The sequence below is a fragment of the Mya arenaria genome, chromosome 9, assembly GCF_026914265.1.
Source record: "Mya arenaria isolate MELC-2E11 chromosome 9, ASM2691426v1".
Classification (NCBI taxonomy): domain Eukaryota; kingdom Metazoa; phylum Mollusca; class Bivalvia; order Myida; family Myidae; genus Mya; species Mya arenaria.
This window is the reverse complement of record NC_069130.1, coordinates 16894434-16908000: the sequence shown is the minus strand read 5'-3', so window position 1 is coordinate 16908000 and position 13567 is coordinate 16894434.

The window sequence follows — 13567 nt, the reverse complement described above, 5'->3', positions numbered from 1 at the left end:
ATGTACCAGGCCGCTCGTGTAACACCCTACGCTTGGGTTGGGATGAACGTAACTTACACTCTCGGCCATGGAAGATACTTATTATCTCATTTTGGTGTAGCAAACATTTATTTTCCCTTTACATGTCCATCACATTACTTCATGTGTATGTGTATGTAAGGATGTTGGTAGAGTCTGCTTCACAATCGAGGTCAAATGTTTTGTCCGTACTTGAATGCATATGATTAAACGCAATCATATTTCGTAGTAGGTATACTTAGATAATGCTAGCGTTTGATATAATTATGTTTTTGCTCTTGAAAACAACCTAAATTAACTCAAGTTCTTATCATGATACCAGACTATCAGTCAGCATTATATTTGCTATTTTTAGCACTTGTTGAATAATGGCTTCATAGAAGTTATGTATTGCTCTGTACCTAAGAGACAAACACACTGTATGTAAACTTACGTTTGCTCCTGTAATCAGACAAAAAGCTATATTCATTATATTGTAATATGCGTTTTGTGTGGGCAAATGACAATTGAGTGTTTTAAATTACCAAATTACTTTTCATTAATTTTACTAAGATCGATTCTTACAAATGAACCAAAAATAATTTGATAGAGTATATTTCAGTCAGTCTTTTTTCCATCCAGGCTGATTTGTTAAATATTTGTCAGCAGTAAAAGGTATCATATACTGGATGTTTGCCTATTTGTGGGCCAATGACCATCGAGGATTTTTCATTAATATTAAATGGCCTAAAAAAGGACGGTACACAAGATTGGCAGCAAAAAAGTTGATTTTTTTCTGTTACGTATCTAAGGACAATTAGTTGATAAAATGTTTGTTCTTTGATATTATAAATGAAAATAAAAATACCAAAATGTAAAAAAAATCGATTCGGAGACCTGGTTTGAACCTGTGTTGCCTAGGCTTAGGCTTACCCTAAAAATTTCGAATATTTAAGCTATATACCTTACTTGTCAATAGCACGTGATTTTATCATCTAGCCAATCACGCGTAAGGAATGAATTCTACTAGGTAGACATATCTTTTTTAATGGACAAATACGAAAAAACTGCGAAAAATATATAAATTGTAAACTATGTGGTACTTCAGTTAGTAAGTTCCAATGCATTGTACACATCGATACCATGTTTATGTCAGTTTTCTATAAATGTCTTTTTTCGCTATTTCATCATACGGAGTACTGCACCTTTAGGAATTACTCTCTTTTTTTGGGGGGGGGAGGGCATCGGAATATAGTCTCAATTGCCGAAAGGCAGTTCATTTAAGGAAATAGACGTTGAGGTTGTAACTCTTTAACAATGAGTAATGTATTAACTAAAAAGAATCGATTACTCGTTCAAATCAATTATCACGAACGCGTTTCGTTTATTAAACTTTTTTTTTTCTTGCCCGTCAGTTATTTCTACAAAACCCTGTTGAAAGCAAAGTGTTTTAGCGTTGTTGTAGAAGTTGTCAATAATTATTCCAGGCTTTGATTGAATTAATGATTAAAAGATTTGAGTAATTATTTGTAACCATTCGGCTGTATTTCAATGTATACACAATATTTAATCATTTTATTTTATCTATGGTGTACCTTCTTACATTGATCAATTGACTTCTGAGACATGTGATTGATGCTGACAAAGTGTGCTGACTCATTCAAACCCGCTGTGGGAATTTTATAGCCACATCAAACTATGTAATTGCGATTAATGCTTATAGCATATCAAACATACACCTGCACACAATATGTTTTTACTTCATGATAAATGTTCTTTTATTAATGACATTATCATGCTCGACTTTGCGTCTGCGAGTCTTTTTACTCTTTTGGTTTTTTCTAATGTAAACAATTTTATTTAGCCAATAACTAAACACACACCGTGGTTAAAGGCACAGAGCTAAGGCCTGGCAAACACTTGCATACCTAGCCATTCTCGAGCAAGTGCATATTTGCATTGTCGCAGAATCACCCTTACGCCCCAAACGTACAAACTTACGATATGGATGCAATCAGGCACCATTCTTCTTAGATATAGTTCTTGATATGATGCAAATAATAATCTTTAAAAATAATGAACTGAGTTACGTTCAGTTACTCTGGTTTTGGAAATAAGTTCAATGGGAAGGCCATTTTCCGATTTGATTCATACTGGAAAGAAAATGGCTTTGAAAACAAAGCTATCATATTTCTAAATGAAAATCAGGAATCCAAACATGTTTCTGTTATATTACTGAAAACAACAACATTGGGTGAAAAGGAAAGTAATAAAGTTTGCAAGAAATCTGGATTCGTAAACATAACCTTGATGCTGTTTCATTCAAATACAACCCTATAAACAGTTGATAGTTAACCTTGTTTCAGCATGCAGGTATGTTTACCTTAACTCCGAGTATCTTCCAGAACGAAACGTGAAGGTATATTATATGTTTTGTGTTTACTACATAATGTCTGTTATTCAAGCCGAGAAACAGCATGTGTTTAAGTTATTAATGCATTTCTTAGCTTTTAATCTAAGCTGACTAACCCTTAAATCTTGTTGTGTGCTATCATTTTTTTAACTACAAAAGTTGTCATTAACATGTGTTGGTAGATGTCTTAAAAAATACAATTCAAATGATGTGAATACCTTGATTTATGACATGACTGAATGCTTTAAATGTTGTTGTTTTCAAAACCACAAGACGTATCCAGCTCAATGTATAGAGTAAACTTTGCTCATTGTTCAAAGAATGTATAAAGTAACCATCTTTAAATGCTTAGTCACATCGAAGACCTACTCGGTCAAAAGAGATTGGAAGACAAGCAAATGACATTACTAGCTTTAGGCATGTTTATTAATAAACTTTTATTTCAAAGTTTTGAAAATTACAATAACAAAAGATAAATGGACCTTCGTCTGTTGAACAAAATAGTGTTGCTTTGAAGATGCAGACATCATAATTATCATCGACTTTGTTGGATGCACAGTAGCCTTTGCGAAATGCTTAACCTTCCAATGTTCGATACAAAAAAAAGACAAATTAGCCAACTTAAAACTGAGAAGGCAAACTATCGCTGGTTCGCATTTTCTTTGACACTGTAAATATGTAAAAATATATCCTTTAACGGCAAATGACGCAATCTCTTTAAGAGGTATCGATTATATAGTATTGTTTCTATTCTAACTCGTGCGCCCTTACCACAGATAATGTATTTTCGTTACACTGATAATTTTATTTTATACAATTTGATAACACCTACAACACATTATATGAACTCATAAGTATTAAGTTCAAAAAGGTATAAACAATCATCGCGTATTTTTTTCGATACCAAAAAACACTTCTATGATTGTTCTATACTTGAAACACCTAAACCTTATTCAACAATTATCTAGCACAACCTGTACTACAACAAAACACAATTCTCTCAACACTGTTTCATAGTTCTTAATGGACATTAATTATTCGTGTTTTTTTGTATTTATTTTCACCCAATGGGAAACAATATAAGTGTAATTTATTGTTTTCGGCCATTGGGTGTTATTCAATTTGACTCCTTGATTTTCCAGTTTGCTTTAGTCGTGACCAGAGGGGCAATTCACTGGCCATTGATTGTATTATAGACAGGAATCTCTCAAACCTTTTGTTTGATTACTTCGGAAGGATTTTGTTCTTCCAAGGGAACCGTTGAAAACCGTACTTGTCTTTAAAAGCATAATGCAATCAATCAACACGAAAAACATCGTGACGGTATATTGATTTTTTTAACAGCTGGAACCGCTCAATTGTTTCCCAAATCCTTCGATTTACGTTCTTCACAATCATAGGGCGGCAGCTAAAGTACCGATCAACTCATCCCAATTTATCGCATCATGGTACGACAACGGTACACATCACTCACTAAAAAGCGATAAGCATGCTTATTGAATCATAAAACTGGATTTCGTCATCGTATACATGCTTATGAAACAATCAAGACATATAATTTATTGATTGCACAGAGTAGTATTCAGTTTTATACGTCCACAAGATAGTAAAACGAGTTCCTTTGAAAAGCCTGTCAAATAAGTATTTCATTCAATATGGATAATATAAATCCATATCAATTACAACACTACCCGTGGTCTTCATAATTAAAGTAAAAAAACGTTTTGCTATTACCTTATTATATTTTTATGCTATTTCCATATAAGTATTACATTAACGTATGATTTAATTCTGGGTCAAGTTAAAGCTAGTGGTCTTATTCATGGATTTTCCATTATTGTATTAACATTTCAATATATAATATAAGGAAGATGCTAGTTTTTATTTTAATCATATAGCAAAGCACTTTTATAAAAGATATACTAAATGTTCGTTGGGTCGGACACTTCAAATAAAATATATCAGTAGTATTTGCACTGACTTAATACAGGTGGAACCACAGTCACGAACAACTTCAGCCCTTACGAATTGAAATGATCATGAATTTTGCGAGGGGGCAGCGCATCCAAGAGGTGGAATCAAGTGGGTGTTACAGAGACCCCAAGCCAAAAACAAATTCGTCTTCTTGTTATATACATGCATGATTCCATTGAGCCGTATGTGTAACAAGTGTAGTGCAAATAGATAATTGAATATGTAAATGAATGTAAGTGTAAACCACAAACAGAAACGAGCATGGCAATGATTTGATTAAACGACAAAGAGAACAAAGCCCGAAAGACATTCAAGAAGGCAAATAACGCTACAAAACAATAGATACCTTTATCATAAATAGTTAAATATCGTTATCAACACCTACTTGGATTATTGCCTTACCAAGACTACTGAAACAATTGTTTCGATAAGGTCTCAAAAGAATAAACCCTTTCCTTTCAATCATTAAGCAAATTCATGCTCATTTTATTTATAGTATGACATATTCTTTGTCTTATGAAAAAATGAATTTCAAATTTGTGTAAAGATTTCTTCGATTAATTAAACACCTGGGGTCGTCGAATTGTAATCAAAGAACATGTTTTAGATACAATGAAAATTTGGACATTTTGTCAGCAAAATAATGTTATTTTTACAAAAGATTGTAATATGATTATAATAGTTGATTTGTTAGGATGAAAGACAGGAACATACGCATACGAATATTGCAGATAGCTTGTGGGATTAAAAAAAAATCTTCTTCTTTTTCAATCAGTCGTCATAATTAAAATATAGTTGTATATGGTATGTTTGGATACATTAAAGTCGAATTATCTTCTAACATCCAATTCCAGTATTTCTTGTTTGGTCGTCTTTAAGCAGATGCATATGTATATTATCGGAGGGGGAGCACAGTAATACAAATATCTTCGGTACTTAAAGAACTGGCCCCAATTTCTCGAAACTTCTTAAGCTTAACAGACTTAAGTCGCTTATTTCAATTAGCCCAAATACATACTAATAATGAATTTTGATAAATGAAAAATGGTTTCCTCTAATTAGCATACAATTATTTCTTATATAATTTATAATAACTCTTAAAGAAGTAAAATAACGCATATGATAGAACAACAAAACTAGTGGGTTTAGCTTAATCCTGTTATAAGGGACTTAAGAAGTTTCGAGAAATCAGGGCCTGGTGTTTGTTCACCTTCTATGAATCATAATATGATCATTATTAGACACAGAGACAAATAATTGATGCTTGAGAAGTTAACTGACGAGCATGTTACAATTCGTAATTATTCTGTGAATATCATAACCACATTTCAATGTGCTATCCAGATTTACGTTTATTGCATATTAAACATTAACATAGAGCCATGATGTCTTATCTTTATGATTAATGAGTATTGATTAATAATATTATCAGCATCGACATTTGGTAGGAGAGTCTTTTGATGTTAATTGTTTGATTTGTTGTTGAAACGTTTATTGATGAGTTTGTGGTTATTGCATAATACGCAATTTCCTTTGTAATGTTGTTACCATAAAAATACTATAAAACAAAGTTTTATTTCCTGAAGATATCAATGCTCATCGTCCGTTAAGCTAGAGAGCATGAATTTGATCGAATAAAATATAAATGCACAGAAACACCCATGCTTTGGAATAATATGTATTGATGATTTCTACATGACTGTAAACATTTGCAGTAAACCAAAATGCATTTGATGTTGAGGAAGATGGTATTTGATTAGTGTTTGTATGTCATGTTACGTGTTATTATTTCTCTGTTGTGACAGCATAATATGACCATACTTGAGTTTGACTCTTTCGTTCAATGTAAAAGTTTTGCAATCAGCCTGTCAATGTAAGCATAAGACCACACATATCTGTAACAAACTAAGCAATTATACATAAGGAAACTAGTATTCACCCTACGCCTGCTTGTCTAAATAGCACATACGTACTTGAGTATCGTAGCACTATATACAACTATTGGCCGGAATGTATAGTAGAGATGTTTATTTTCATAAATTCATAAAAAAGGTGCTAAATAGCTATGTTGAAGTTATTTTTGAATAACAAATCTGAAGGTTTAGTTAACCATCAACTCTTTTACACTTATTTTGGGATGTAAACATGATATTTTTTGTAATTCGGATGAGTCGACTTTTCGTTATCTCGACTTTTTTCACTAGGTCCCGAAAAGGTCGACATAACGAGGTTCGACTGTATTTAAAAAAACAACACAAAAACAATATTTCAAGAGATTCCAAAAATTATTGGATTTTAAGGCACGAAATGGTAGAAAAGACACCTTAATTATTTACATTCATGATCAAATACAATATAACAAAAATTCATGGAACGGAAGTAATTATAATAAAACCTCAGCAGCAAAGTACCTCTAAATTAGAATGATGTTTGTAAGTGGTGTAATTTCTTTATTCAACCACAAACATTTATATTCTTGTTTAACCTTGCAGGCTTGTTAACCTGGGCTCCGAGTAACTTCAAGAACAACATGTGATGGGATTTATTGATGGTGGTGTTTATCACACAGTGCCTGGTATTCAAGACATGAATCATCATGTGCTTTGAGCTGTACGTGCATTCTTTTAGCGTTTAAAATTTGCTGAGTATCCCTTTACGACTAACGTTATTAATTAATAACACAGCTCTGCTTTTCAAATAATCGTCTAAGAAGATATTTAAGCGAAGGAAGTAAGCTTATGTTTAGGTTAGTGTGCGTTTAAAAACATTTGAACACTTTGAACACTTTATCGTGTAATCGAATATAAAACACTGCTTAATCCGTGACCGGAGTAGCTCTTGAAGCATCAATCTGACCAGTGATGATATTATTGAAATATACCACTCAACATTGGAATTCAGTAACTTCTGATTGTTTTTGTTCTTCTAACAGCTCCCTCTATAAACAGTTAGTTAGTTAATACAAGCCTAATGGTAAATTGTTTTAAGTGACACTCTTATTTAAAATCAATACATGCTCTTGTATTACAAACATAAATTTTGAAAAAAAACTTGTAACTACTTACTTAATAATGCATTTGTGGAAAATATTTATTACTGATAACACGATTGTAACCGTGTATTTGATAGCTGAAATCGCAAAGTAAAATATGGTAAACAAATTCGGTATAATTACAATTTGGCGGTACATGGAACCTTGCAACATCTGTTACCTTATAATTGCTTTCACAAATCCTTCGATTTTTGCTGTCCGAGATTGAATGGCGACAGCTTAATTAACAATTGGCTAATCCCATCATGTCACAACTAAGGTGCATTTGCTTTTTATTCAAATTTATAGCATGCAGTTATTTTTATGATCCTCTTTAAACACATCAATCACCAGGGTTATCTAGAAAATAATTAAAACGCTTATTTTAAAATGACATTGTGTTTTGCTATTGTATGCATTGTGGAACAGACACGACAAAAATCTGATTTATTGCAATGAGATACATCAGTGTTTAACGTGTCGATATTGTTTTCGTATAGATCGTCAGTATAATCATAAAACAGTAAAAAGGAGCGTCATTAAAAAGTCTTTAAAATTGGTGTTTCGTATGGACATCCGGATACCAATCCACTCAGTGAGAACAACAACTAATGAAACAGTCAGGAACTGAGTCTAGCTTATTTACGACTTACTCCGTATTCTTGAAATAATAAAAATTCGAAATTCACTGTTATGAAATTTTCTCGATATTTTATTCAAGTTTGATATGAATGTAATTTAAGGCACACGATATAGGTTGATGTCCTTTTTCTTCTTAAATTTTAGTGCAATAATGATAAAAACAAAATGATATAGGTTCAGATTAGTCCTTTATCAATGATTTATTTTCACGAATAGCTACGTAGCCACACTATTGCAAATATATGTTATCACCCTGGTTTATGTCTGTAGTTAACATGGTATATTATATCCTTAGAAAACATTTGTAACGTTTAAATCATTAATGTAATGTTGCAAAAGCAGACTGATCGATATTTCGATATAATTAAATACGAATCAGTCTGCTAGGCATTCAGAAAGCGGAAATTAAATGTCTAAAGGCTCACCCTGTTACAGCTTATCTGTTTCTCAGAGAATGTATGAATTAAGATATATATTATGTATTTTACATCATATGTCAGTACGTTGTTAAAACCATTTAAGTTTTACTTTTCATCGTTGGCCAAATATGCATCGGTTGTTGTTTGACTATGTAAATACATGCTCAACTGTTCATTTACATGACGATGAACAATGTTCATATATAATTTAAAAGTGAAGTTTATCATTTTGAAGGTCTTTATTCATGCATTAACCATTGAATGAAATTGAACAATCTACATCGCAAGTTGTTTTGGATATACACTCGAAATTTTACATTTCCATATACGGCAATATATTTCATTTATTCTGCAAAATGCATCAAATAGTCTTATATAAATAGTTTATTGAAAAGTAAAATGAATTCAAGATAAAGTTGTGGTGGTGAACCATGCATAGCTTGAGCAGCATTTTCAGATTGTCTGTGTTTCATCTTGGAATGTGATAGGCAGAAACGCACCTAAAATGTTTATGAGATATGAGATACACGGGTCAATTGTCACGCAACGACCCTGCTCCGCCATGTTTTTACCTCTAAATATCAGATGCCATGGAGGGTTGCATTACTCTCTACGGCATCTGATATCTATTTTATAAAACTGAACTACAGCTGTTTAAACTGGTTACGTCTGCAACTATACAAGTTTCCACAAGATCATAATTATCAATTATGAAGTGATTAATTTTCCTGCGTTAATATTACGTCATATAATAAACAATTTCTGGTTTATTCACATTTTTATTTTCAGATTTCTGCGGCTTCTAATGCGGATTTTCGATTTAACGAATTCACTTGTTCATTTATAAAGAAATTCACTACATATACAACAAGTTATTTCATTCAATTACAAATTACTACAACATCAAATTATAAGCTGTATATCAGTTCCCAATCAGTTTTAGCACAAGGGAGTAAAACGTTGGTCAAAAAGTTTATTTTCAGTAAACTTTCGTCCGATCTATTCGAAATTTTTAGTGTCAATTTTTAGACCAACTCGAGGATAACATTAATAACATCACCCTGTAAAAACGTAATGTCAGGGTAACAGTTCGGATTGGCTGTAATATATACGAGAATTTAACATGGGCATGTCACGTGAGGTATAACTCAAAACCGCTTCTACAACGGATCCCCACCCCAAGAATTGGTTATTACACACGGTTCTGTTGTGAATAAACATTGATCAGACAAAGCAAAATCGTAGTCGCAGTTGATTTTAACACAACATTATTTTTAAAGTGTTATGTGGAAAATGGTATGATAAAATTTAGTTGGATTTTTATGTTGCATTTTGAAGGGGGACCTGCCCTCTATGTACGTTTACAACTGTAATACCTTTGGCGTTATCAATACTTATTCGTAACACACGATACTATTTCTCAAATGGTACCGATAAAGTTATAGTGATTTTAGAGCAATTTATTTAATTTAGAACATTGTTTTTCATTGTATTTTGCATAATAATATGCTTTAATAATGTAATACAATCAATCTATATGACAAATTAAGAAGTAAAGTATTGTACTCATGAAACACAAAACAGTGTAAGAAAACAAAACCATTCAAGAAACACAAAAAGGAAAGAACTAGCATATACTATCGGAGGTTTATAAATTACTATGATATTGGAGAAACACGGTCTGCAATGGATTGGAAATTGCAACAATTCTTTAAATACGGCCATAAAACTCAACCGTGACAATGACAGTTACAGCCTACAGGCAGTACAATAGCAAGAAAAAAAATGTTTGTTTGAATATTGTGGGTTCCTGTATAGACACTAATGAAAACATTTATATATCAAACCCATTCAACATATTTAGTTTTGCAATTGGCCATTTTTCACTATCCATCTCCTAGAAAATATTGAGAAGCACCATATTTAAGTGTAGCTCTATAGACACGTGTAAAAGCTGCAGTTTAGTTGTAAACCATATCTTTTTCCTTGAACTGGTATACTAACTAACAAAAGACGACAGTACGATGAGGAAAACGCGACAGCACGATGATAAAAACACGACAGTACCATACTACGATGCTGAAAACGCGAAATCATGAAACTACGATGCTGAAAACGTGACAGTACGATGGTGAAAACACGATAGTTAATCGCATTATCATAATAGTACTGTCGTATTACCGCGTTGTCGTTATCGTACTGTCGCGTTTTCATCATCTTACTGTCGCGTTTTCATCATCGTGTAATCGCATTTTCATCATCGTACTGTCGTGTTTTCATTATCATACTATTGCCTTCCTACGCAAGGCCAGAAAGGAATATTGTGTAACGTCATTAAACTGACAATACATATCCGAGATGTATTTCCCATTAGCCCTGGAATAGTACATTATGATGGTAAAAGATATAAGGCACTTAACATCAAATACAACGTGTCTGATGCGTGTTTCATGATATGTTGTTTGCGGCATAGGTTCATTAATGATTCCGTTCTAAGAAGATATCCTGGAGAGCGATGCAGAATAAGGACAACACGTTGCACATTATTCTGAAAAGGGTTAATGTTTTTTTAGTTAAAATGAACTACGTTCTGGTTTTTTAAAGATACTGCTTTATTTAATGACAAATTGTATACGACATTTTTTTTTTAATCCAAAACATTATTTGATATATATATAAAGCTGTGAGTGTACAATCGAAACGCCAACAAATTGTTTATTTATTAAGAAAATATTTCATTGTAATTCAACTAAATATTAAAATGATTTCATCAGTTATTGGAAATTAAAGATAGCAGTATGAACTATGAACATGTTTTCATTATGAAAAAGTAAAAAGAAAGCATGTAAGTAATTTAGATATAGAAGACCATTTACGAATATAAATACACACACTGGAAGTTCGGTATCATAAATTGCACCTAACATAGGTGCATCTGTTCATCATTGCCAACACCCCTCAGCAACAATTGTATTCTATATTCAAGAGTCATGCTCATAAAAAGAAAAGAAAACGAACTATTTATATCGGAATGTGTAGCATATTTGTAACAATGGTTTATTTCATAAGATATTTTATGGGTTTTAACTTTCAGAATTGACAGCTTTTAGCAACTATTTTATTAAGCGATGATATCGTATCTATATTTTAGTTGGTTCTCATGTTATAAATCAATCAGTTACAATCAAACGGTAATTAAATAAATTTATTTCAAAAGTGATTTATTATTGGTATGCGACAAAACTAATGTAATAATTAAAACATATGTTAATTGAATGAAATTCTAATTAGTTTAACTCCCGAGAACATACAAATTCAGGTTTTTAAAAGATGCTACCCTCAAGGGATAGTTTCGGTCGCCATTTAATGGCACCCGTTACAAGTTTATAGTTTGCATCAATCATTCCATCACATATAAAGAGTCACTCATTCAAAAAAGCAACAATCTGTACCACCAAACGCCCGATAATGTTGCATGTCCCCTTAGCCAAGAGAAAGAATGTGTATGCAACGTCTGTTAATAACAACACATATTTACACCTCAACTTCCATTCCTTAAATGAACTGCCTTTCGGCAATTGCGTTTATCAATCGATCAACGCAACATCTTCGGATATGTTCGGATCGCAATTCATCGCATAACAATATATATGACTGTTGATCTTGTTATTGTTTGTATTGTGTCAGCAGGTCCCGAAAAATATAAATCAACATTTTAGAAAGTGTTCATTTATTTATTTTAAATGTATTGTTGCCATAAGTGTTTCATTTTTTCTTTGAAAAGTGATTTCAAGTGGTTGATCTTTTCCCGCGTTATTGTGGCGTCATTTGAAAAAATGTTTCCGGTTACAGTCGGGTCGTTCTATTTACAGAATGGGTAAGAAAGGATTGGTGAAAAGTTTTCTTAAATGAAATGAACTATTTTTTTTAACAATTCTTGAATGAAATAATGAACTATTGGTGTAAATATAAGGAATGAATTGAGGGGTTGATATCATTATCTGGGATATAAACGCAATTGGGCTAGTCAAAGTACGCGTGGAGTCCTTCGGACTCCACACACTTTGACCAGCCCAATTACGTTCATACCCCGATAATGACATCAATCTCGCAATTCATTCCTTAGTTAATTGCATATATCTTATCGTTTAAATGTGAGATGTGCCTCATGTTAACACGGCATGATACGGGGTACTATGCATTTGCCTGTATAAGCAAAAACAAATCGACTTTATATCATTTGTTAATTGAAGCATGATAGCAAGCTTATATGAAACTTTAAAGGGGCTGTACACCGTATGATAAAATAGCGAAAATAAGGAAAAAATTATCGAAAACTGACATAAACTTGGCATCGATGTGTATAATGAAACATACTAACTGAAGTACCACATAGTTTACAATTTATTTACGTTTAGCAGTTATTTCGTATTTTTCCATTAAAAAAGATTACTGGGTATATCTACCGGGTCGAATTCATTCCTTTTGCGTGATTGGCTAGTCAGTGTAATCAGGTGATATTACCTAGGTAGGTGTATAGCTTAATTATGTCACCCAATTAGAGTAAACCGTCGTAGCTCAGTGGATACGACGTTGGACTGCAATTTTGGCGACACGGGTTCGAACCCGGTCTCTGACACAATTGTTTTTTTACATTTTGGTACTTTTTTTACAATTATGATATCAAAGCGTAACACATTCTATTGATAATTATCCTGAGATTCGTTACAGAAAAAGAACGTTTTTTGTGCCAATCTGGTGTACAGTCCCTTTTATCGTTAGGCTTATGAAAGCTATAAAACAGTGTGTTTTTTCAAATGATATCAGCCGAATAACTAAGAATGGATTTTTGTTCAATAAGTGAATAACAAATTTGTAGCATCCTTTAACGACATAATAACAGAAGACATATCTTCAATAAACCTCTAGGATATATCTTACTTTTGTAAACAGAAATCTGGAATTTTAGAAGACTTAGTCGAACAAGCAGTGAAAGAGTTCAATATTGTTCCACATTGTTGCTATTCGTAAGATAAATGTATTTTGTTCAAAAGATGTAAATGTGTCGCGGGAAATGTTGCTTTTGGCTTG